This window comes from Ailuropoda melanoleuca, chromosome 15 (assembly GCF_002007445.2).
Source record: "Ailuropoda melanoleuca isolate Jingjing chromosome 15, ASM200744v2, whole genome shotgun sequence".
NCBI classification, from domain to species: Eukaryota; Metazoa; Chordata; class Mammalia; order Carnivora; family Ursidae; genus Ailuropoda; species Ailuropoda melanoleuca.
In genome coordinates, this window is record NC_048232.1 from 47,383,689 (window position 1) to 47,411,665 (window position 27,977).

Genomic DNA, 27,977 nt, shown 5'->3' on the forward strand with positions numbered 1-27,977 from the left:
AGTTTCCCACATTTACAATAAAATCTCAACATTAGAAATATTCTTTTTCTCAGCCTCACAGATATCTATATCTATAGATATATAGATATAGATATCTGTATCTATCACCTATCTATCATCTATCTATCTATCATCTAATCTATCATCTAATCTGTAATTAGAAAAGATATTCTTATAATGAAAATGAAAGTGCCTAGTGATTTCTTCAGTTTCATTTTCTACTGAATATTTCTAGGATGGAGACTGATTAACTAAATTTAGGAATAATCTTTCTTTTCCATTGGTTGAATTTTTATATAAAATCATTAAAATGGTTCATTGCTAGAATATGGATGATTTTGGTGGGGGAGGTGGAACAGACTATGGCAATAATAAAAGGCATTTCAACTGTGTAAGAAGTTAACAACCAATTTTTTCTTGATGCTTCCAATGATAATGTTCATCAGTTCCAAGTTCATTTTCAGGGTATAATAATGTTCTTAGAATTAGCATAAATTTAAAATGATGGGTAATTCATATCTATTAGACGAAAAAGCCATCTTCTATTTACAAAATTCTTGTTACTGTTAAGTAACTTGCAGGCTTTAAATTAAATTTCCTGATTTGCATTAAGTTAAAAACTTTAATAGCTTTTTAGAATATATAATTGAGTTGATATTGAGTCTGTTGACAAGAGCATCCTATTAAAATACAGAAATTTCTATTAACATTTGAGCTATGATTTCAGAGACACCAAGGGAAGACACAAGACAAGCAATATATTAGTAATATGCACAATATTGCTAGGTTCTTTCCAACAAGACTCACCAGAGAATCATAAAGGAAAGGGAATCAAATAATAGTACAATTACTGTTCCCCATTGAGCCATATTTTACAGATTACTACAGATGAAATTGGGTGATAGAAAATACAAAGAGGAACAAAAAAATTAATATTGACTGAAGGAAAAGCAAATCAGCACTTTGCTAGTCAAATACAGAGATGTTTCCTACTCTTATTTAACACAGTAATTGCAGAGGAAACAAATAAGCCATTTGATCTGCATAATAAGTTGTATTAACTGATTAAGTGCAACAGTGATTGAGATTCTGGTATTCAGTTAGAAAAACCTGAGACGTTTACATCTTGAAGTTGCGTTGTTAGCAGTTAACACTTGAATACTCTTACTCTTTGGGGTTTGTAACACTATATTTCCATGATCCTTCTGATTCTCCAACCACATCCTCACTGCTTTTTTTTTTTTTCAATTTTCATCCTTAGCCCTCTTCTCTTTTCATCTACCTCCATAACTTCCAACTATTGCACCTATACAAAAAATCCTTAAATTTTATCTCTACTTGTGAGCCTCTTCTTTAACTCCAACCCATATTTACTCACAATTTGTCCTGCATGCCCTGATACCACTTCCAATACAACATGACAAGCTGAATTTCCTTATCATCTTCCCTCAAATCTTTTTCTTGTGTTCTCTCTTTCTATTTATAAACCACTATTATTTTTGTCATATATTTGGCATTTTGGGACTCTGGCAGAGTTTTTCACTCTTTTTCCTTTCACATTTAATAATTTCCAAGGCCTATCATTTGTTATTACAATAACACTCTCTCACCTCATTCCATTTGCTGTATTTCTACTATCATGTGGCTTTTGATCTTATACCTTTAACCATCCCAGCACATACGCACCACATACCTGCAAGGTTTTCGACAAGACAGGAAGTCATACATTGCCTTCCTCATCTGTTCCTTACTTCCTCTGGCAAGCCTTATTCTACTGTCAGACTTGTCTTTATTATCCCATACCAACCTTTTGGCTGTGGAAATTGTATCCTATTTCTCTGGCTTTCAAGCCAAATTCTTGTTTAAGGGGAGTTGGCTTGTAAGTGCTCAATTCAAATCACTGAGTAATGAATCAAACCCAGCAAATCTGGCTTCAGCAGAATCCCAGTGTCTGCTCTGTCGCCTTCTAGTATCACTGTATGTTTATATTTGTCAGACAAAACAAACAGGAAAGCTAACATCATGTCTATAAACTTCTGGAGAGGAAGAGACCTGCTATCTGAGTGCATTTGCCCTCTGGATCCAGCAGCATTCCATGGGGTCCCCAAAGAAATTTTCTTATCATTCTTTACATATCATTCTCAAACCTGCTCTTTTCCTATTCCTACTCAACCAAAATGATTTTAGAAATGTAGATACAACAGTAAGAATTCAATATCTAAAGAAGACTTCTTATTTATTCTTATTTAGGTATTCTTATTTATTCTTGCTTCTTTTCCATAAAGCATCCTGACCCAGAGCTGACTGTAGAAATATTTTATTTTGTAAAGGTGGTAATAATTGCAGTCCTTTTGGGAAACTCCCTACCATTTATGCCTAATTACCCAACAGTGTAATAATGATCATGCGAAGCAGCAAATGTCAGGTTAAATTGGCTGTAAGTTTTGTTTGACTGCAACTTTCAACCTGTGTCTACTCAGTTTAATACGTATTGCTCATTTACTATAGCCGTATATACCCAACTTAAGTCAATCAAGGAAACACTGGGAACAGTAGTAAATAACTCAAGAGAGTAGTGGTGATTCAATCAACAAATTTTAGGATTGTTCAAATTCTGTTTTTTAAAAAAAGAACATTAGAATCCACAAAAGGATTGCATAACAATGAACAGCCCAAATGCATATAGTTCTTGGCATGAGAGATTTTAGTTTCAAGCATTATAGTAGATTATGATGACCACTCATATTTGGTTTCCTAATTCAAAATTCTTCATGGGACTTAACACAATAATGCTATCTAGGTATTGAATATTGGAAAATCTCAAACTTGGTCCTAAGCCCTTGTTTAAATTATTCATAAAGCAAACCATCTCAAAATTTAATGCCTTAAAATAATAGTAACATTATTTCTTATGCTTCTGTGGGTTGGCTGGATAGTTCTGTTCTCCTAGACTCATCTGGACCCACTCACATGTCTTTGTTCACCTGGTAAGCCTCGATCTACAGGGTAAAAGATGACCTCATTCTCACGTACAGAATTTGGCAGAGATAAGTGAGTTTCTGAGACCTCTTTCTCCATACGTTCTCTCATCATTCAGTAGTTTTGCTTACACTTCTTTACACAGTGTAAAGTCAAATTTTATTGGCCAAAACAAATCATAAGGCCAGCCAGATCCAAAGAGATGTGGAAATCTACTCTACCTCTTAATAGGAGGAGTGATAACATCACAATGCCAAAGACCATGAATCCTGCAAGTAATGGTTAACTGGGGACCATTACCATCACAATGCACCTTACAGCTCATCTTTTCATTCTATACTTTTTCCACTGAGCTCTAGAACTATATTATTTAATGTGGAAAATATTTATTGAGCATTTAATTTTTTCTAGGCAATATTCTAGAATCCGAGGACTAGATGTAGCCAAGATTAAAAAAAAAAGTTCTGCTCACTTTGAGTTTACATTCCAGTGGGGTAAAAGGATATAAACAGGTAAAAACCTTTGTAAAATAATTTTAAATAGTAATAAGGGCTAAGAGGAAAATAAAACAGGGCTTAGTAATATGAAATTACTATTGAGGGAGAAAAAAACCTCAAGGATCCTCTCTGATGAAAGAATTGTTAAGGTGGAACATTGACTTGACTCTTCATATTTCCAGATAAGTGGAGTTGCAACGGTGCTGCTCTGGCCTCCTTCTGGCTTTTTGCTCACACCTCTCTTGTTATTCATACCTCCCCATGAAATAGGATTGACTTATCTTAGTCTGACAGAAGAAATTCAGCAGTACAGTTCACATACAAAAAGAAGGCATTCTTAGCTCTTCCATGCCTTGACATATAGGATGAGACCATACAGAGAAGCACTCTGTCTACTCTGTCTGAGTGGGTAAGTTCAATTCTGGGATGCAGAAGTAGCAAACCAAATTTGTCTTCAGGCTTAAGTCACATTTCCAATTACCTTTAACTGTAATGAAAGTAAATTTGGTTTCCATCTGTCTGACTCTCCAGTCTATGAATTGGTTCTGAATTTTAGAATTGAGGAGATGAGTGTCATTTATTGATATTCTAATATCCTAACAGAGACACTTTAATTAATATCTTCAAATATAAAGAGTCTGCCAAGCGAAGGTATAAAAGTGACTTTTCAATATGGGTGTACCAAAGGTATCACAATCTCAAGAATAACATTGACAAATTTACAATATCCACATACAGCCCCTAAAAAGTATGGTCCTTTTTCCATATTTTTTATGACAGTGAACAGAAATGCTATGAATACAGTAATATAGGCCAGAGTCTAGAATTCATTTATAATATTTTTTTCTTCATGTCTCATTTATTCTACTAAAGCCCACTTATCTTCTAAAAACTCTTAAAACTTTTTTTTTTATTTGAAAATTTTATGTTTCAAGTTTTAATTTAAATTCTAGTTAGTTAACATATAGTGTAATATTAGCTTCAGGAGTAGAATTTAGTGATTCATCCCTTACATATAACACCCAGTGCTCAAAGCTAAAAACTCTTGAATCTAATGATCTTTTATTTCCACTTCAACCACCATTTTGCTGTTAACTCTTGCCTCAGTTTATTTTTTAAATACACTATTTTCTATAACCAATGTATACCTTATATGTCAGTTAAAGTGATTTAACTACTTCCTACTGTTCATTATATTTTTTTCCTTAAGAATGTTTCCATTGTTTTATGATAAACACTTAAATCCATAACACAGTTGAGGTGGCAGAAATGTTAACCTGGCCATCAAATTTCATGTTCCCCTTTCCATAGTGTGGACTTGTCAAGGCAACTACTTAGCAGGGATTGCATTTCTCAGTTTTCCTTTCTTTCTCCCTTCCTGTCTTTCTTTCTTCCTCTTTCCCTTTCTCTTTCTTTTTCTTTCTTTCTTTCTTTCTTTCTTTCTTTCTTTCTTCTTTCTTTCTTCTCTTGGTTCCTGTCTTTCTTTCTTCCCCTTCCTTCCTTCCTTCCTTCCTTCCTTCCTTCCTTCCTTCCTTCCTTTTCTTTCTCTTCTTTCTTTCTTTCTTTCTTTCTTTCTCTTTCTTTCTTTCTTCTTTCTTTCTTTCTTTCTTTTCTTTCTTCTTTCTTTCTTTCTTTCTTTCTTTCTTTCTTTCTTTCTTTCTTCTTTCTTTCTCTTCTTTCTTTCTTTCTTTCTTTCTTTCTTTCTTTCTTTCTTTCTTTTCTTTCTTCCCTTTCTTTCCTAGTTCTCACTAATGGAATATGAATGGAAGGAATAATTGTCCTTTGTAGGTCTAGGTTTGATGTAGTCACTGGACCTCCTCAATTCTCTCTATAGATACAGACAACTTGCAAGATGACAGGGATGGCAGAATCACGAGATAGAAGCAGCTGGGTGATGAATCAGCTGCTTCACTAATCACAAACAGCTATACTGGACTTGAGGAAAATAAAGAATAAACTTTATTATGCTAAACCACTGACATTTTGGGATTTGCTCATTTGAGTAGCTAGTATTACTCTAGCTTACATAGCCTACCTAGCTTAAAATGGTCTAGCTTATTTCATGTCTGCAGCCTAACTTTGTGCTACTTTGTCTCACTATGCTCTCTTCATTGGATTGCATTCGGTTCCTTGAATGCTTCTATTAGAAGACTTTAGTACATAATATTCCTTCTGCCTGGAATGCTCTCTAATACCTTTATAAAGCTTACTTCCAGGCCTCAATAGCAGATACTGTCAGTGGTCTGTCCATATCTCCTAGGATCTCTTTTTATGAATTCTGTGTACTTCCCCAACCTCTTGCTCAATGCTTTTGCATCTAAGAGTCCTCGTCTGGTATTTTCTTTGAAGGACATCCCTCAGGCTATTGGTACTTGTTGCTCGCCCAAAATCACACACTCGTTTGACTTTTACCTCCTTTCCTATCCTGCTCTTCCCGCTCTTGAGAGTATTAGCTTAATAAATCATGTGCACAAGAACACTCATCTTAAAATCTGCACTCAGATGAATCTGACCTAGAGCAGCATCTCTCAGATTTCAGTTTAAATGTTGCTTATTCAGGGCAGCCTTTCCTGATGTCCCAAAATAAATCACGTTCCCTATATTATGATGCTTTTATGACACTGAGAATTTGACTATAGGGAACATTTTGTTTTTGCTTAGTACCTGGCATGAAGTTGACTGTTAGTAAATACTGAATGAATAAAATGGGGCAAAGAAAGAAGGAAGAATGAATTAAAAGAGAATGGATTGATCTCCCATTAGGGATGACATGAAAGAAAACCTAACCATATAAGAAAAAAAAATCACTGTAATGGTTGCAAATTGCATTTCAATCAGCTCCATACATTACAGGAAATGATTCTGAGGAGTTAGTTTTGGGAGTGTTTATCATTTCAAGTATTTGATTAACTACTACCAACCAGTTGACTTTTTTCTTCACTGGATCAAATTAGGATTTCTTATAAGCTGTCAACAAATGGCACCCTAAATAATTTCTCTATATAAATACTCTTTTTTTCAATGAATAATTATTCATTGATCTCTATTCTGTATTAGGCATCTTGTTAGCCTTGGAATACAGAGGTGACAGTATGTATGTCCTTTTATAAGGCCTTAAATATAGGAGTTGGAAAATTTATATAAATGACTGATTATAATTGTTCTTGAATATATGGTTATTATATAAATATTAAACTCCTCAAGAGCCCAGGTCCTTCCAATGTTTTTTGGGTTCTGATTGTAGTGATATGAAGGCTTTCTGATTTTCTATTTTGCTATTTTTGAGCTCCCAGTCCTTTCCAGGGTGGCCTCTAAGAATTGCTTACAACTAGAAATATCTCTGGGTCAGTTTACACTCCCAATTCCCTGCAGTAGATACTGTGCAGGGAAGTAGGGATGAGAGGGGACTGGGAAGAGATTTATATTTCTGTGCAACACTCTAGGGAAATGGTTGAGCCTCCTAATGGAAGACAAAGTAGAAATGTTTTGGAGGCATGCATCTGCCTGTAGACCTGGGAGAGCCACCTGAGAATGAAAAGGCAGTGAAAGGCCAGTAGGGGTTGATTGGACCTCTTAGAGCTGAGGTGCAAGGAGTGGGCTGTCCAAGACTCTGTATGATTTGCAAAGGGTGGGGCAGCCTCACTGAGCAGCAGAAATGCTACACTGGAGAGCAGAGTTTGCCTGAGGTGATATGAAGCAGCTGAGCAAGGAAATCTGCTGTGCCTGGAGACTGCAATGTGGGCAATCCACCAGTGAATAATCAATTTTTGGCTGATGACTGTACATGCCGCTGGGTGTTTTTGAAATACTCATTCTTACTAGGATAGGGTCTGATAATAATTAGTTGTTCTATAATCTGATGCATCTCTCAAAAGTGATTTTTATTAAGCAGAATTACACTCTGTTTTAAATCTAGCAATTCAGACTCACATGTTGCATATTTGTAATTATTGTAGATCTTTCCTTTTTCACCTAGACAACTCATTATTATATTGCAGTCATTTACATTAATAATGATCACCATGCACAGCTACAAACACTCTTGCAAGGTATTACAATGTCAACAGCTGCCAGTTTTTAGATGAAATGATTTGGTTCATGGGAATTACTATTCTTGGGGATTTGCATCTATTTCTTGGGTATATAAGTTGAACTTGCTGAAGTTATCCAAATAGAGTTTGCAGAAGTTTCCGTTTGCATTCATTATGAGTTACTAAAAGTATTCAAACAGGAAAAGATATTTTTATGTGTTCAGAGATGAGGATATAAAAGAGTTCTTGTTTATTTTAGAACTGCATACAACTCAGTCATGCCACAGTTCAGTACAGGTAAGAACAAGGGAAATCATTCCATTTTAATTTTAAAAAATCAATGCTGTGACTATTTCTACACAAAAGGGAAAAAAATCTGAACTACTATGAAGTATTCAAATGACTTGAGTGGATATAGGATAGTTCGAAGTGGTCGAAACATATAGGTCACTCCTCTTTGTAACTGTGAGTTTTGATTTAATATACAACTATCAGTAATAAAATAACATTTTAGAGATTAAGTAGGAACAACAGAACTTTGTTTAAATTGTCTGATGTAGAAATATATTTCCATATAGTACAGTGCTATCTTGATTAATCTTAAGGAGAGGACAGTTAAATAAAGTAAAATAAGGTCAGATTTTTTTGCCTAGAACTGATTGATGATAATTTTGTCTTCCTTAAGTGGAGTAGTTTATAGAAACAACTGAAAAGGAGCAGATGATGGAGCAGTTTGAGTATTTGGAAAATGATCTGAGAAGACTTCAGCAAAGGCTGGAAGATCAAGGGAGCAGAGGGAGAGAGCATCCTGAAAGAGGGCCAATGGAGGGGAATCCATATGTTGGAGCATGGCTTTGTCTCTCTATGGTCTGTCGTCTCCTTCTGTGATGATCTTTCTGAAAGCAAATGTCTTACTACTACATTTAGTGACTGGCAAAACTTCAGTGGGAATACATAAATTTAAACAGTGTCATTTTAATGGACTTTTTAAACAAAATCATGAATTATAGATAAAAATGACTTCCTCACATAAGAGATACAGATCTAAGGGATCATGTAGCAATTTTTACAGTCTATATCCTCCTCTTCAGCTATAGATAAGGGCAACTATTTGCACTGAACTTTCTTAAATTACACAGTACTTTTCTATAAATTATCTAATTGGAGTTTCAAATCAATATCATCAAAAATAACTTCTTTGACCTGATTTTATAGGTCAAAACATTAAGATTTAAATGTTAAAAGATTTTTTTCAAGGTTACAAAAACAGCATTTGATCAAAGCAAGAAGTGTGTGTGTGTTTGTGTGTGTGTGCATGCTTCTTTTTTCAACCAAGAAATAAACTGAAGTGTTTGTAACTTTTACTTTATTATGAGACATAAGAATTTCAGTGACTTTCTTTTCCCCTTCACTTTTTGCACAGAAAGGAAAAGAATAAAAATTTCAAATTGATAAAATCCAAACACAATAAAAAGTTCATACTTATAGACTGTGTACAAGATAAGTACCTTGGGAAAGTTATCACTTCATTGTACAATTATTACATCTTTTTCTCTAAATCAGAATATATCCCTTTTAGCCTATTGTATTTTAAAATCTTTCTTTTATGTCCTGAATGTATACATTAATGCACATGCATACTCATACACACATGTATTCTCTGGGATAAAAATTAAGAATCTCAGCCACAACAACAGCAGTAATAATAACAACACTGCAATTTATTGCACTTTTACTATATGCCAAACTTTGTGTACTTAAAGAATCTCATATAATCTTTATAAAACCTACAGGGATAGTGATTGTCCTTATGCGACAGATAGCTAATCTATGGCTCAGAGAGGCTGAGAAACTTGGCATAGTTGGGATTTATAAGTCTAATATACCAAATAAGCCAATAGGATTTTAAAATAGAGAATGTAAAATTGTTTATTGATCTCCATACCACCAGAAGCATCAATTAGACAATATGTAGAATATGGGAAACACTGTTGTTTGAAAAGTGATGCTTGTCATACATAAAAAACGCTCCCTGTATTTTTCTTTCTTTCTTTTCCAAACAAGTGCCACGGTGACAGATGACAGCACAGGTAAGGGAGAGAATGTAATACAGTGTGTTTTGTGTTTTCGGGCCACTGGTAAGTCCTCCAAAGGTCAGATATTGAACATGATGACGATAATTCTAAACCAGCCTTTGGAGCAATCAAATCACATAAAACTCAGCCATATGAAAACAAGTCTTCAGCCTTAAGGGAAACATTTCATTCCCTTATTTCCAAAACCTTACACATGCCACACTGTCAAAGAGTAGAACAATTGAGGACTAATAACTACACCCACCAATAGACATGCCTACCTCTATGTCACTGGAAGCAGAAGAGACTGACTTTCCCCCCCAAATTACGAAATGTTTGCGGTTTCCTGCCAGTCACTGGAGGCTCCCGTTCCCTTCTCATTCTTTCCTTTATCATGGCACTTTGGGATCTTCCTGAGTGACAGTTAATGCTGCTGCTAAGGACTGGGTAGCGGCTCTGTCATCTTTACCTTTATTTCTGTGTCTTTAGGGACACATTTGATATCCTCGTAGGCTTTAAAACTAAGAAATCGCGATCCACTTTTTGAAGTAAATTCTTTGTCTTGCTAGGATAAATTTTCTAACGGCTATTAAGAAGTAATCGTTCTCATGGGACAGTGCAATGGTTTTGGCTTCTAGGGGCGCATTCAGCCTGCAGATTTGTCCAGTCGCTTCCCTTCGTCAGTATGCTTCCCCCCCTTTAATTCACTCACAGTTTCCTATAAAACTCAAATTTATATTTTCTTAAAAATTATATTTTTTACTTTCTATCTTTTGACTGTTTTAATGTATTCTATATTATATTTTAGCTCTTCCTTATCATTTTAACGGAAACATTAAGTTTTCTTTTTTTTAGAATGATTTCAGCACGCTGTCCTCATTATTAAAATAGTTTATAAGGCAACTTGTGGAAAGCTTTTATTTGTAAGGGATGACTTCCCAGCTCCTGCCCTACTCCTGAGGGATCTTGAAGAGCAATCCCTTTATCCCTAAGTATTATTCTTGAGGCGTGAGGAAGGACTATAGAAATTGCTGTCTGACTGAACGATTTGGTTTGAGAAAGGAGGGAAATAATTTAAGGGCTGAGAGAAGGAAAAAGAACAGATCATGAGTACAAAAAGTGTAAAGAATTACTGACATATAGGGGAAAGAAAGACAATGGAATAAAAGTTGTCCACGTGGAACAGTTGGAACACCATATGGAAAAGGTGTTATAGATTTTTATCTTAATTACTTCAAACATTGTACTATCCGTGTGCCGGACTTTGCATTCTTCTATCACTATATCTCTGTATTCTGAACTTTGGATTCAGTACTTCGTATGGATCCTCGTTTTCCTTTGCAATTTTTCCTGCCCCAATTCTACCCTCATCTCTTCTTTGCATTTGACTATACTTGACACAAAACACCCCATGTTTCTTAAAACCTTGTTTTATCTTTTGTTTCCAGAAGGTGCTCCTTGGAGCCACCAACATGTTAAATGTCAGCTGCTGAGACTGGTATGTGGATATTTCTTGTGTCAGTTTCGATCGTGGTTGAAAGACACAAGAACATTATCCATCCAGTGTACTTTCCTAGTAGTATGACTTTGAAGAATAATTATATAACACTGCAATGTTCCATCTTATTGTGGAGAGCAGAGTTGGATTAAAATGTACAGTGATTATACTTCTGCAAATTGCAAATATAACACAAAAAAATTAATAAATTATAGATATGGGGTCCAAGTACTATTCAGAAAAACTGCAGATGTTCATCAGTTTTAATTATTTGGGAAATTACCTATGACCATTTAGAAATGAAAGCAGATGTATGAAAAAATTATGAAAGTCAATTTAGGATATGTTTCCCTAAATCTGGAAATAAGATTCTTGTACATTTTCAAGACTGTACTTAATACATGCCTAACATGTGTTTGAAAGTGAAATATCTAAGATTTGCATGTAGTAATCCGGATTAATGGCCAAAGACCTATAAAATCTTACATAATCTCTGCTATCTCCCTACAAATTTCACAAACATCCAGGATCTTCAAGGCAGGAAACATGCCAAGGCATCATGATATTGCCTTGAGATCTTAAGATATTGAGGAGGTACTTCCTTACACTGGCCCACTGTTCTGTTCTTGTCCTTTTCTTTGGAGAGGATTTAAGATAGAACATAAGAACTAGGAAGATCGGTAGGGGAAGAAAGGGATAAAGAAAGGGGGGGTAATCAGAAGGGGGAATGAAGCATGAGAGACTATGGACTCTGAGAAACAAACTGAGGGCTTCAGGGGGGAGGGGGTGGGGGAATGGGATAGACTGGTGATGGGTAGTAAGGAGGGCACGTATTGCATGGTGCACTGGCTGTTATATGCAACTAATGAATCATCAAACTTTGCATCAGAAACCAGGGATGTACTGTATGGTAATTAACATAATATAATAAAAAAATTTAAAAAAAAAGAAAGGCCTGTTGCCCCCATCTTTAAGTTTAGGTGCCTAAAGCATTCATACCTGGCACCACAGCATCAATGGGTATGGCCTTGAGGAGCCTACCCTCATATGAACGCTCCTGTTGTGTTGCTTTCACTGAAAGATGTTGACCTTTAGATTGTTTTCTCTAGCTACACAGAGAATAAACTCCAGCTAGCCCTTGTCCTTGAAAGATTACACTTTGGTTCCTTTTCAGGTGCTTTAAGTTTCTACTTCTGTAGGCCTTATAACAGAAATAGAATGCTTCCTTCATAATTTGTCAAGTGTCAGTATTATTAGAAGTGAATAAAATTGATTATAGACCATGTCCAGAAGTACCTTCCTTCTCTAAGGAGTAGAAACTGACCAGTTCATACTGGTGATTAGCCCATAATGAAAAGTTTCATTACTAGGGAGCAAAATGGTATAGGAGAGACTCAATCATCAGTGCTACTGGGGTCAGGATCTCTGCTTTTCGTCTGGATGATCCAGATTTGTATCACTAGACAAACAACTTTAGAATTCATAATCTCACATATTACATGAATTTGTAGTATTTTACCAGTATTTTGCAAGATAGATTAAGAAAGTAGAACCGTTTAACTTAGTAACTATTTAGAAAATATCTGATTTTAACTACCATGTGTAATCTGCTTATCCATCAAGTTTGAGATATTTATATATAATTTATGAACCCATTTTTATGAACCAAATGTTTAGAGAAGTTCTGGAAACTTTTTAAAGATTTTATTTATTTATTTGAGAGAGAGAGAAAGAGAGGGTGAGCATGAGCAGGGGGAGAGGCAGAGGGAAAGGGAGAAGCAGGCTCCTCACTGAGCAGGGAACCTGACGCAGTGTTCAATTCCAGGACCCCAGGATCATGACCTGAGCTGAAGGCAGGCGCTTAACTGACTGAGCCACCCAGGTGCCCCATGAAAATTTTTAAGAATATTACTTGAATCAAGAATGAGTACTTTTTCCTCCCTCAAAAAAAACCAGTTTTTAAAGGACCCATGCATTTCATAAAAAGCAATATTGGTCTATAATATTTTTAGTCTGTGTGTGTTTTGTGGGGGAGGAGTCAGACATAATTCCAAATATTTAATTATCCTCTGGGAATTATGATAGAAATGTACTACTCAGAGAAAGAGAGAAAAGATCAAATCCCAAGGATATGGAAACATTATTTTCCATATCAAGAGAGTTCAGAAGAATCTTGTTCTAAGAAGTTTCCAAAGGAACAGTAATGAATAGAACTGTTAGTAATAAAGTTTAAATGTTTTAATAATAATCCAGGCATATGCCTGTAAAGAAAAACATTGGATTAATTTTTATTACTCTAACAATTTAAATTCCCTTTATTGCATTTTACTGGAAAATAATTTATATTTATTGCATTTTTATATAAATATGAAAATCACATAGTAGTGTACATTGTGAACCAACAGTGAAAAATAATATTATTCTATCAAAACTGCAGTGTAGAATGTGCTTTTTGCCGATGAAATGTGTATCAGGGGCACAGAGCATTTATTTTAAGAATGGCAGTGTACACCTTTACTAAAATAGAGTGCCATGTTTTGAAATATAGCCTTTTTATTTCATTGTGGTAGACATGCCCTACACGCATTTTATACAGTGTTTTTGCACCCTTATTGTGAAGTTGCTATTGCATTGTAGATGGAATCAGTGGGGCAGATGGGGACAGACTTCAAATTTTCAGCCTTTGAGTCTGAACTCTATTTTGAAATAGGTTTCTTCCTAAATACTGTATGCATGCTGAAAGAGCATAGCTTTGAAAATGAGACAGTCTTAAAAACATCACACACACTCACATACATAATGGAAGGAGTAGATATTTGCTTCCTAAAAAAAAAAAAAGTATGTTTATTTCCAGTTTTTTCGTTTCTAAAAATATATGTTTCTCTCCCCTATCCTGTGTCTTCTGGTTCACTTGGTTGGAGAGCATGATTTCTCTACTGTTAAGGGTGAAATACAGTTTGGTAGGTTTTCCCAAAATGAAGCTTGTTTTTGAAAGTGCTTACTTATCACACATTTTATAGAAAATTTTAGTATCCTACTGGCTTCAAATATGTATGTATTATCATAACATACTCATGGGTGATAAAACTACAGTGTGTGTTGGAGGCCTCTGTTTTGGAGAGCTGGATTGTTCGGTGGTTAGTGTGCTTTGGTGGCTGTGTTCATGTAGCCCCTTTCATCTGTGGTCTGGACCGTGGAAAGAGAATGGCCTACCTTGACTCACTCATGACCTCTCCATCCACCTCCATCTAACCAGGGAATAAAGAGAAGGACTCATCTTAGTTTCCCAGCTGAATGAACTGTGTTCGCTTCACCATTCTGAAAAAATGTAATGTGTACCTGAAGTGCTTGGGGATCTTGTTAAACAGCAGATTCTAATTCAGTAGGTCTGGGTGGGATATAACCTGCATTTCTAAGAAGCTGTCACGGAGCAAGGAAATGAACAACAACAACAAAAGTTTTACTCTAACTGCCATGGCGACCCTCACCCCACCTGCCATGGTTCTAAGACTATTGTAGATGCTGCCTGACGAGTGAAAAGGACGAAGTTATTTTGAATAGCGGAATACATATGCACATGGAAAGTTAAGAAGTGGAGGAAGAGGCAGGAAGAATGAAGTTAAAAGTGACAGGGGAGAAACAGGAACTGGTTTGGAAAAACTGGTATCCATGCTTTTGGAGAAAACCTACAAATCATCTACTAAAGCTGCCACAGTCGTACGGCCTGGAGGAGAAGACTGGATGCTCAGAGGAGACAGCAATCAAATGTTAGCAAACTGTAAAGCACAGGGCTGGCGAGGAGCTGCCTTTTGAATTCCCTCCACTGTCTGGCAGCAGTTGGCTCTGAAGGTCTGGAATTGCATGGTCGCGAGCCAGAGCTCCAAATTTAAAACAGCTTTGATTTTGTGTCGTAGGTGTGGTTTAATACCTAAGCGGGTTCTTTGTCAGTACACAGACTTTCTCATAGTTGTTGAGTTTCCAAGGGCTCAGAACATTTCCCCAAAACTGTATGAAAATATTCACTGTTGGAAGTCAACTAAATCTGCAGCGATTGAATATAAACTAAAGAGACCTAGGAAGGATTTTAAATGATTCAACTATCAATAAAGGCCTTTTCGTAATTATGAGAATACCATAAAGTTCAAGTATTCAATTTTCCAGAGAAGAGAACTATGCTTTTTTAATTAATAAAGCACCTATTTTTTTCTTTCTTTGAAATGCTCAACTTTCCTCTTGACATTTTAAAAGTGAGTTTGGTGCTTATGATTGATAATAATAACTTTACATTTAGTCATCTTTCATCAGTTTATCGATTTGTCTATTTTCTTATGGCTTTTTTCTTTGATCTCATTTAGCATTTGGGTGCACTTTATTGATTTCACCCTGCGGTCAATTTTGCATTCAAAGTTTGCATTCAGTTCAGTCGAAGCACTTGTAATATTGAGTATTAATGAGGAGATTCAAAGATCAACGTCGTGCTATCTGCTAGGGCGGCCTAAAGCAAATCATAGTGGACAAAGACGGAATTATTCACATGCACTAATTAAAGGTTATTTAAGTAATGATTTTCAAGATAATACTGCTAAGACAAAATTATTTTATAATACATTTCTAGCCACATCTCTGTAAGGACACCTCTGTGCTTATTCTTTAGGGTGGGGGGAGAGGCTATAAAGAAAGAAGCGACATCGGTCTCTGTCTATGTGTACCTCATGCTTTCATTTCCATGATACATTCAGCTATATTTAAAATTCAACTGCAAGTTGTAGAATTTTGTCATTCTTTCCATTTTTCACCTTGTCAAATTAACTATTAAATTCATTTTACTTTTAAGATGTTCATCCAGTTTAATAACTAATATGTATAATCAAAATGTATATCATGGCAATAGAATAGAACCTCATTTTACCAAGACAACATCATTTACATTATAGAGCTTTTCTCCTAAAAAAAAAAAAAAAATCCTGCTGGCCTAAATGTACTTTAATATGGAGTTTTACCTTGTACTTCAGTAATATTGTGTTAAAAGATGAGATGGTGTCTTGGAGGGAAATGCAACTGGAATTGATTTGATCTCTCCCTCTTTCTCTCTCTCTTTCAGAGGTAATTCAGTGACAAGCCCTCTACAGAGATGATGAATGTAATGTAATGTTTCTGAACATGAAGTTTTTTTTGTGTGTGTGGGGGGGCCTAATTAACCAACTTAAACTACTTCTATTCAAACACTCCAGGAAGATAACACCAGTCACAAATGTTAAATATCTGTTTTGCTTTACTTTGCTTACTCATGCATTTATTCAACACTTGCTATGGCAGTTTATCTAAAATTAGGTCCAAAGTAATTTAGGCAGCCATACCCTATGTGAAAGATTCTGTAGAAAGCTTAAATCATAGTGACAGCCATTAGAACTTGCTTAAAGGAAATGCATTTCTGAAAAACTCCAGAGGAAACAATAGGGAAAAGAAGCTATAAGTATATCCGTAAGGTCTCATAAGAAATTACTCAGCATTTAGATATGTGCTCCTTTGAAACAATGGATTGTTTTCTTTGTTTGTATATACCTATTTAAAATAAAATAATAGCATATATATATTGGGCATTTGTTCTGTGTCAGGTATGTGTCTGGGTGCTTAGATGGTATCATAATATTGAATTCTCAGAATTTCTAAATTAAACAAACTATATTGCTACCTTTGTTTTACTCATGAGGAAAATAGTAGTACAGAGGGAACAAACGATTTGCCTAAAGTCACATAAGTAGTTAGTGGCAGACATGGGCTTTAAATGTGATTCCACAACCAGGTTCCAAACCTCTTGCCATTTTCACTTCAGTGCTATCACTGATTTCTGTGTCAGTATCATAAAGTCCTTCACATTAGTTTTCCAGCCATCACAAGTGAGCCAAAGTCATGCTAAAATGTTGATGAAGACTTCTAGAGTTAGCTCTTCAGTAAATTTCTAAATTCAGAAAATACACTAGACAAAGGATTTAATTACCTGGCTATTACTTGAATGTTATAAATATGTCCAAAACTCTGAAATAATGCACATCTGCAGTATATCAATTTAATAGTCGAGTGCTGCTATCTTAAGTGCAAGGATGTCGATAAATTGGCCTAAGAAATATGGGGACTATTTTATAGTACCATAAAAACAACCTTAATATTTTATTCTGAAAAATAGTATTCAGAAACTCATTTGATTTTGGAAGATATTTCCTTTGAAGTTTGTCAAATTGTAAGACTAAAGCAGTTTAGAATATGAATATTTCAATTTTAAAAAATGCTTATTACAAAACTTTTCCCAAATTAGATGCTTTAAACCTCTGACACAAAATTTGAAAGAAGGGAAGCTATTTATAATCTTACAAGAAAAGAAAACCACTTTAAAACACTTTCTTAGGGAGTTAAGTGTATATGCAACTTTGAGGAGTTTCATGGGAAATAGTCTAGACTGATATCTTTCAGAGATAGCAGCTGAGACCTCTAAAAAAAAAAAATGTTGGACTCTAGGGAAAAGGTTGTAAAGTGTTTTCAGCCTAAGAATTTTCCAAAAGCAAAATAAAATTAATCTCAAGAAATATTTGCAATTTGCACATTTATTTATTTTTATTTATAATCATGGAACATGATTTCCTTTTCTTGGGGGAGAAAATTAGACAATGACTCATTTAATCACTGAGTGAATAGTTCACTTGAGAAACTTAAGGAGAATGGGCTTACTTTACCACCGGGTAATGGGATATAGTCTCAGCTTTTATTTATTCATTTTATTTTATAGGGCAATGAAAGATTACTATAACTTGCTAGGAAATTTTCAGATTCCTTAGAAGGGCTTCCTTCATGCAAACTCTGCTCTGGCCTCACAGAAATAGCTATAATCTTTACCCCAAAATACACATGTTGATGTCTTCTTGCTTTTCATTATGGTGTGCCTCAGTCCTACTTTTTAAGGTTCAATAAAAAGTCTACACTATACATAACACCTTTGTTGATGAATTCTTTTAGTGGAAATAATTGTTCCATCTCAGAATCTGTAAACTCAGCTCAATCTTTTACTATAACGCTAATTTAATTTATCTTTCGGAGTCCTTACATTTTATATGTATATACAACATAGTTCTTAGATGTTTATAAATGGGCCATATTTACTGTTAAATTTCCTTCTTATAAAGGTAATAATGTTTTCTAAATTTGACTGTAAAAAGTTTGAAAAACTACCTATATCTACACCCCCCAGGGTTATCTTTGTTCAATTTTCTTCTTTTGTTACCATTTGTGTCCATACTCATAAATATCTATACAATAAAATGGGGATCAGAGGGGTATACTATTTTTGTGCTCTTTATCACTCAAGATAATTTTATGAGTATATTCCTTTATCTGTACATGGCATGTGCTTTTTAACAGTTGTATGAATGTCCATCTTTAGTGTGTATTTTATTTAATCAGTCTCTAAATATTTAACAGATCTTTCTATAATTAAAAAAATCAACTTAATATAATTTTACATAAATCTTTTCATAGAGTCTGTATTTTTCTAAAGATTATTCGTATGTATAGAAGCTTGACATTTGAAATGTATTGCTGTTTTGCTGTCTAAAACTTTATTCTACCCTGGATTCAAACCATCACTGATTTTCAAGACCTCGTCAAGAATAACAAACAAACATAACAGAATTTTCTTAAAGAATTATTTATTTATTTTTGAGAGACAGAGTGTGAGCTCACACATGAGTGGGTGAAGGGGCAGAGGGAGAGGTAGAGAGAGAGAGACTCAATCCCCAAGGAGACTCCTCTCTGAGTGCACAGCCCCATGCAGGGCTTGATCCCAGGATCCTGAGATCATGACCTGAGCTGAAGCTAGGAGTCAGACACTTAACAGGCTGAACCACCTAGGTGCCCAAGTAAAAATTTTTTTTTTTAAATTTATATGTTATTTTATGGATTTCTTGTTCATATAATTTAGTCTTTCTTTCTCTCTCTCTTTCTTTCCCTTCCTTCCTTCCTTCCTTCCTTCCTTCCTTCCTTCCTTCCTTCCTTCCTTCCTTCCCCTTTTCCTTTTTACCCACTGGGTGTGAAGCCCAATGTGGAGCCCAGCACAGGGCTTCAACTCAAAACTCTGAGATCAAGACCTGAGCTGAGATCAAGAGTTGCACACTTGGAGCACCTGGGTGGCTCAGTCATTGAGCGTCTGCCTTGGGCTCAGGGCGTGATCCCGGAGTCCTGGGATAGAGCCCCGCATTGGGCTCCCTACTCTGCTAGGAACCTGTTTCTTCCTCTGCCACTCCCCCTGCTTGTGTTCCCTCTCTCACTGGCTATCTCTCTCTCTGTCAAATAAATAAATAAAATCTTAAAAAAAAAAAAGAGTTGTACACTTAACCAACTGAGCCATCCAGCCGCCCCTAATTTAGTAATGTTTTAATTGCTGAGGTTTTAAAAATCATTGACTATTTTTATAAATTAATGTTAAATATTTAACTTCTCATAGAAATTATAAATACTTACTTACACTTCCTTTAATTAAAAAAAGTCCTTTATTTACTTTTCAAGACAAACAGACTTTTTCAAATTCAGTAATAAAGCAAACAAAAATCCCATTAGTTTGGTTGCCTAATATCTTTTATGTGAAACAAAGAATGTTAGTTCTTGGAAGACCCAGTTCTAATGTGGTTCAATTTTTTATTCACTGTAACAGCAACATATTAGGCAACTAAAACTGTTGCTACATGAATAAATAAAAGAATGAATTACTGAGTGATACTTTTTTAAAATCTGATACTTGTTTTAAATATACCTCTATATATAGAAAAACTGAGCTAGAAATTCTTATTGGCCAAGATTTTGATTGAAAATGAGAGTATCTTTGTTTATGGCATCATCTTCTAAATAAAATTAAAAATCAAAAACAAGATAAAAAGCTTCTGCACAGCCAAGGAAACAGTCAAAAAAACTAAGAGGCAGCCCACAGAATGGGAGAATATATTTGCAAATGATACTACAGATAAAAGACTGGTATCCAAGATCTACAAAGAACTTCTCAAACTCAATACACGAGAAACAAATAAACAAATCATAAAATGGGCAGAAGATATGAACAGACACTTTTCCAATGAAGACATACAAATGGCTAACAGACACATGAAAAAATGTTCAAAATCATTAGCCATCAGGGAAATTCAAATCAAAACCACACTGAGATACCACCTTACGCCAGTTAGAATGGCAAAGATAGACAAGGCAAGAAACAACAATTGTTGGAGAGGATGTGGAGAAAGGGGATCCCTCCTACATTGTTGGTGGGAATGCAAGTTGGTACAGCCACTCTGGAAAACAGTGTGGAGGTCCCTTAAAAAGTTAAAAATTGAACTACCCTATGACCCAGCCATTGCACTACTGGGTGTTTACCCCAAAGATACAGACGTAGTAAAGAGAAGGGCCATATGCACCCCAATGTTCATAGCTGCATTGTCCACAATAGCCAAATCATGGAAGGAGCCGAGATGCCCTTCAACAGATGACTGGATAAAGAAGCTGTGGTCCATATATACAATGGAATATTACTCAGCTATCAGAAAGAACGAATTCTCAACATTTGCTGCAACATGGACGGCACTGGAGGAGATAATGCTAAGTGAAATAAGTCAAGCAGAGAAAGACAATTATCATATGGTTTCTCTCATCTATGGAACATAAGAACTAGGAAGATTGGTAGGGGAAGAAAGGGATAAAGAAAGGGGGGTAATCAGAAGGGGGAATAAAGCATGAGAGACTATGGACTATGAGAAACAAACTGAGGGCTTCAGAGGGGAGGGGGGTGGGGGAATGGGATAGACTGGTGATGGGTAGTAAGGAGGGCACGTATTGCATGATGCACTGGGTGTTATATGCAACTAATGAATCATTGAACTTTACATCAAAAACCAGGGATGTACTGTATGGTGACTAACATAATATAATAAAAAAATAAAAATAGTAAAATAAAATAATTTTAGATATCTGAAAAAAATCAAAAACAATATTGCTTGGTTTCATGTTTCAAGTAAACAAGGTAATATTTTAAAATTCATTGAAACCATTACCCTATAAAGAAATATTACCACATATGAAATACTTTAAATTTTACTTATATAAAATACTATGATATATACCTAAGAAAAAATTCACTGAAATACTTCTATAAATCTGATAAAAACTGCACTGATAGGTATGACATTCTGTGAATCTAATGTGCTGAAAGGCTTGCTTAAAAATAGGGAACTAATATACTAAAGGGAATGACTAGAAAGATGGTATGCCCTATGTCATTTGATAATTTTAAAACTAGGAGAACATATAGATGGAGAGTTCACAAAATTTTTAGTCATTGTTAAAATGAAGGTATTTCAAAGTCCATGGAGATCATATAATCAAAAAATACATAAGGAAGTTAGAAATATGTGCACAATAGGATGGAATGGAATTCACCATATAAAAATGCAAATTATCATATCTAGAGAAAAAACAGTTTGAAAATAACATGTTTGGATACTGAAGCAACTTAGAAATTAGCAACACTGAGTAATGTTGAAAAAATTCAGAGTGCAAAACCAAATCTCAGCATGTCTTGTAGTGTAATATTAAAATCACAGAGCTATCCATCATGCTTAGGATACAGTTCGAAAACCTTTAAGTTGGCTTACGAAGACTAAGCAAAGTGCCTCCTGAAAACTTCTACAGCTTCTCCTCTCTACTTGCCCCACTTGGAATATCAAGAATGATTCCTTGAAACAGACTCTTAACTATAGAGAACAAACTGATGGTTACCAGAAGGGAGGTGGGTGGGGGGATGGGTTAAATAAGTAATGGGGATTAAGGAGTGCACTTATAATGAGTACTGGGTGATGTATGCAAGTGTTGAATCACTATATTGTACACCTGAAAATAATATTACACTGTATGTTAACTAACTGGAATTTCAAGAAAGACTTAAACACTAAAATTTTTCAAGACCAGTTTCTGTGACTGTAAAGATCAAGCTCTGCCTAGGAAACACTAGTGTTTTACTTTTTGTTTTTAGCAATAAACATGATGATAGAAATCTACACTATTTGTTGTATAGACATATATTCAGAAGTATATTTCCATATATGGAAATAGTTCATTGACTGTAATGGCAAGGCAAAGAGTTCCGTGCAAGGTGCAAGGATCTGGGCTGATCCTCATGTCAGGTCAGTTATGCAAGAAGACTCATGCATTCAGATTTGCCTGTTCTCTTGATATCTCCATAATGTTCCCATTTTGTAACGTAACTTTAATAGAATTAATATTTGAAATTTCCAAGGTCAGAAAAGAGGAAGAATGACTCTTTGGCTTTGGGCCTATGCAATAGGTTAATTTTTTAATCAGGTCAGATGGTAGTGTTATTCTCTAAATGAGGATCACAGGGATAAGAGAGTAAGGTGTTGTGGCTCAGACATGTGTTAGGTTTTGTGCATGTTTGGTATGAATTGGAATCTTGAAAAATCAAATGATGACACCAAGGAGAAATAACACACATGTAAATGAACCTGGAACCCCCCTGGAGGTGACTTAAGCTTTGGTAATGATTTACTTCTGTATTTGAGTAGAAGAAAAGCTGATATTCGGCTAGTATCTACTTGGCCATCTTGGATAACTACAGATGGCCTTTTTTTTCTGAACATACGGGATTGTGTCATACCTGTTGTTAATTATGTTGAATATGTTCTTCAAATAGAATATTGTGATTGGATTTTCACAGAAAAAAATTAAGATGCAGATGGAGATAGTCTGGGTCCAAAACCAATCCCAATCTCCATCCTGCTTTGCCTTAATGCATAGGAGCAAATGCATGGACTCATACAGAAATGGAAGGCTGCCATCCAGACTACCTGCAGCTTATGTCCACCTGAAAGGTAAAATCTACCAGCCCTTTGTAATTAATGTACCTAATATTTTAACCGTAATTTTCCCAAGGTGAAAGAGCTATATAACTTTTTCAAGAGAATTTTTTCTAAGAAAGTTAAAATTGTTAATAATTCCTTATCCATTTATTTATTGACTGTCAAAATACTTATTTCCCCATTTCTGAACTTGGGGAGAACATTGATTAAGGTGTTTATTTTTTTTAATTTATTCAGTTTGGATTTGTGTATAATTTAGTACTTTGTGGCAAGGCATTTAGTCTATATGTTCTGGTAGGAGGATCGTTTTTACTTCTTTATTTTTTCAGATATTACCATGTTGCTATAGGTTTTTCCTAAAATGATTTTCTTCCTTCCATTTCCTACTGTGTTTAAAAAGGGAATATAATTTCTACATGCATTTACTGGAAGCTCTTGTATCTGATAGACTCATCTTTTACTAGAAATCAGCCTTCTCAGAAGAAATCATAGTCAGCATAAGAGGTCATTATTATTCTGTATTTTCAGGTCCAGTATATGTTTTACTTCAGAACCTGATTTTCTCACCATGTGGTTTTCATCAGCTTATTCAAAATGTTTATTTTATTCAGGATGAGTTCCAAAGATGGAATGATTGAGATTGGAAGAAACCTCACGGCACTGTGTAGTCTTTCCCTCGATCACTAAGAACTTAAACTGTAAGTTCCTAAAGGAATATTTCATTTTTAAAAATAAAATCTTTTACCCATTCATTCTCCAATTTTATTTCTTCCCAATTACATCCATTCTAACATTTATTTATTAAAATAGACAAGTAGATTTTAAATTTCTAATATTTAATACATAGTAAATACATTTCATCATTTTTACCAGCAATTGATCTTTAAGGCAACTACTATATATACAGATATATCAGGATCTAAATATATAAAGATTCATATTTATAGGGATATCTATAGAGATATCTATACCAATATCTATATCTACCCTATTCCAATGTACACATCAAACTTTTTGTTTGGAGTTCCCCTATAGAAAGAACTTTTTCTTTTTTTTTTTTTTTGCTCTGGGGTTTTTATTTGGGTGCATAGATTTGTTTCATTGCTTCATTCTAGTTTGAGAAACTCAGACTTTGGGGCCTGGGAGTATCTTTAAAGGGCAATCTAGCAATCAACAGAATGACACCCTGCTCTCAGTAGAGGGCAGAATCATGGGCTGGTGTTTTCAAGATCTCTGGCAAATTCTATTTTATATGTATAATTTTATTATATGTAGTCTATATATAAGATAGAATATATATATTGTGGGTGTATGGATATATTATGTATGTTTCTACATGTATGTATGTATGAAGAGAAAATGCAATCTGCTGCAGAGTAGGTACTAGCAACTTCACAAGAATTTCCCTCTTCCCAGGAATGATTCCCTAGAAAGAATCATGGAAGAACTCTGAAAGAGGCATGTCTCTTCAATACCCAAGCAACTATCTGAAAAGCAGAAGGACCTAGGTCCTATTGGCCAGTTGTATCATTTAATTATAATAAAATTAATTGAGCATTTAAAATTTACAAAGTACATTAACACACATAATACATTTTATTTTCATTTGATCTTCACAAAAACCTTTGCAATGGGGATTATTATTTCCATTTCCAAGACATTACATCATCCATGTTTGGGGTCAGTCAATATTAAGAGTCTCCTGCATTCAAATGACATGAATAGCTATAAAAATACGAAACAGTATTGGTAGATAAAAGACCTACCTGTTGTTTCCTACTAAATGAAATTCTAAATATCTAAATAGAATATCTAAATGGAACTCAAATATTTTGGAATTAAAATTGTATGTCATTTATCTCATGCTTATTTCAATAGCAATCAAAGATCTTGACTCTCTAATTATTCTTCTGAATTTAGTGAATATAACAACCCTATGATTTATCTCAGTTCTTCAAAAGGAACATTCAGGTCATTAAAAGTGATAATCAGAGTTTATATTCCTGACTTCATTTTGGACTGGCACTAATACTAACATTAGACTAAGTCTAATGTTGTCAAAAATGCATCCAATAGTTTTTCATCTAAAAATTAGAAAAAAAGAAGGCAGATGCTGCTGGTTAGAAATTAGCACATATGGGATGATCTTAATCTGCCCAAATTATTTTTAATTCAACTATAGAATGCATAGGTAATAAATATTAATTTTCCCTCTCCAAACATTTAATTTTTTTCTTAAACCTATATCTCCTATTGTTTGAAAAAAAAAACATAGTGCTTTTTAATAAACATTAAGTATATGAAGTTAGGATTTAAAATTGTATTTGTAATCAACCTTTGGGATTAGCTATAATAAATAAGAAAATCAGACTCACGATTCTGAACCTATTGAAAATACCTTTTCATATATCACTTTCATCATGAACATGGCAATAATTATGCTATAACTGCTAGATAACTAAACATTTATGTACATGTGATTATATTGTAATTTTAAAGTTGTTTACACCAAATGCGGAAAGGTATTACTGTGCAATTAGATAATTTCGTTACTTCTATATTACATATTGACATAATTAGTAAATTGCATAGAAATTACCATATAAAATGTATATTTATAAAATATTTTATAGTAAACTATATAGTTGATATAAAGGAGGTTATTGTAAAAGGGTAACTTAGAAAAGTTTTACTTGAAATAAAACATACTTTTCTAAGAAATTCTGCTTTAGGAACAATTTGTGTTATGGACATCTCTCATTTGCTTACAGAGTACCCATCTGCAAATGGAGTAGACCCTAGTCATCTATATGGTAAATATTCTAAGAATTTTGAGACTCTACAAATATGTGAAAAATGCACCATAACACTTAATTCACCAATAAAATGCAGTGAAATAAATCTGAAAGATGAGAGCAAACTCTGTAGACCCTTAATAATTTTATAAACACAGGACTGAAGTCATTTATAAACTATACAAATATATTCAGAATAAGCCCTCACCAAAACTGTTTCCTATATCTTTTAAAATTTTAATAGTTCATATGAATTATTCATACCTAGATGAGCCATTGCCAAATTAGATAGTCCTGTTTTGCTTTATATATTTTGTCTATATTTGCTAGCTAAGAACCATCACTTTCTGGGTCTTAATTCAATAAAAATTACAGGTGCTTACTATGGGCCAAGTGGTATTCTAGGCTCTGTGGCTCGGTGTGCTTATTTGCCCTCAGAGAGCTTACATTCATTTGTTCTTCCCTTCCACGACCATTGCTACTAGTTTGCTTTGTGCTGTGTTTACAATAAAATTCAATGTCTTACATAATCTATCTGCCTCCTCCAACCTCATCTCTCCTACTCCCTCTGTTCAGTTCTCCCCAGCATAGCAGCCTCCTCTATCCCTGCAACACAAACAGACACACTTACCTCTTTTTCACCTTTGCTTCCTCTGGCTAGAGTTTTCTTTCTCAACTTTTTCATGGCTAGGTTCATAATGCCATTCAAGTCTCAACTCAAATGTCACATCTCCATAGAGATCCCATGTGACTATAAAGTTCCTGTCTCCCTTCCCCATTAAATCATCTGCCCTTTACTCACCATTTAGCACAATTTATGTACCTGTTTCTGTCTCTCTGCCATGCAAGGATAGAAGCTGGAGAAAATAGGAAGTATAGTAAACATTCAAGAAACAACTGCTTGATTCATGAAGAAATAAATGGAAACCAGGTAGAAATAATAATTAAAAAAAAAAGGTTCCATAATCTTTTTTGAGAAATGCTGCTTTTTAATACCTTGGAGATTCATAATACAGATTAGCATATTAAAGGTTCTGCATATTTTCTAGTAAAAAAACCTATTTTATTTGTTTGACTCAGAGTTTCTGAAGCTTTTTGAACACGAAACCTTTGTTTTATTTGTTTTTTAAATAGTATCTATTAACATCTTTCTTAACTCAGTTGTTCTCTGGAACACTTGATGGCAAACATTAGTCTTTCCTTATCCTATTGAGATTTTCATAATTCAAAATATAATTTAAATAAGCATTCTAACAAATATATGAAAAGTTTATAGTATGGAGAGGGTCAGAATTTGTTTTCTGAGTGAACCAAGTTCAGTTCAATAAGAAAAAGGCATTTTGCCATTAGCTTTCTTGCTCATGGTTGACAGTTGATGGAACAGTGCATGGAGTAATATGTTTTCCTTTTGCTTTCTAAATTTATATTAAGCCCATAGCAGTTCTGCAGCAAATTTAATGATGTTGTGGGGAAAATGTCTAATATAAAATATTTTATTATAAAGATACCAAAACATTAAGGCTATACTGTATCTGTTTCCATGTTTGACAGCATGGGGAAAAAAGTACTACACTTGTAGGGAGGGATGCAGAATGTTTTTAGAAATGAAAGTGAAAACCTGAACTGAATAGACATTTTCCCTAGCGCTCAACCTGTGAGATATTTTTACTGCATTTTGTGTTTGACAAAACATAGTTTTTCATGTTCAAATTTTGGGCAAGTTTAGCCTGTTCTGGCATAATGGATTACGTTATAAGTTCTCTTCCCATTTCTGAAATGATACATGGAAAGATATTTTTGAAATGGTATGTTGAAATATATTTATGAAAGAGTTTCAAATTTTTTTTAAAGATTTTATTTATTTATTTGACAGAGAGAGACAGCCAGCGAGAGAGGGAACACAGGCAGGGGGAGTGAGAAAGGAAGAAGCAGGGTCCCAGCGGAGGAGCCTGATGCGGGGCTTGATCCCAGAATGCTGGGATCACGCCCTGAGCCAAAGGCAGATGCTTAACGACTGTGCCACCCAGGAGCCCCAAGAGTTTCAAATTTTTAATGAAAGAGTTTCAAATTTTTAATGAAAAGAGATGCAGCTTTAAAGGATTTGGAAGCCTTTTTCAGGGTCATATTTTTACCTGCTCTTCCATTTTGCAAGGATGATGTGTCAATAAACTTCCATTAAAAATATTAATTACTCAAAAA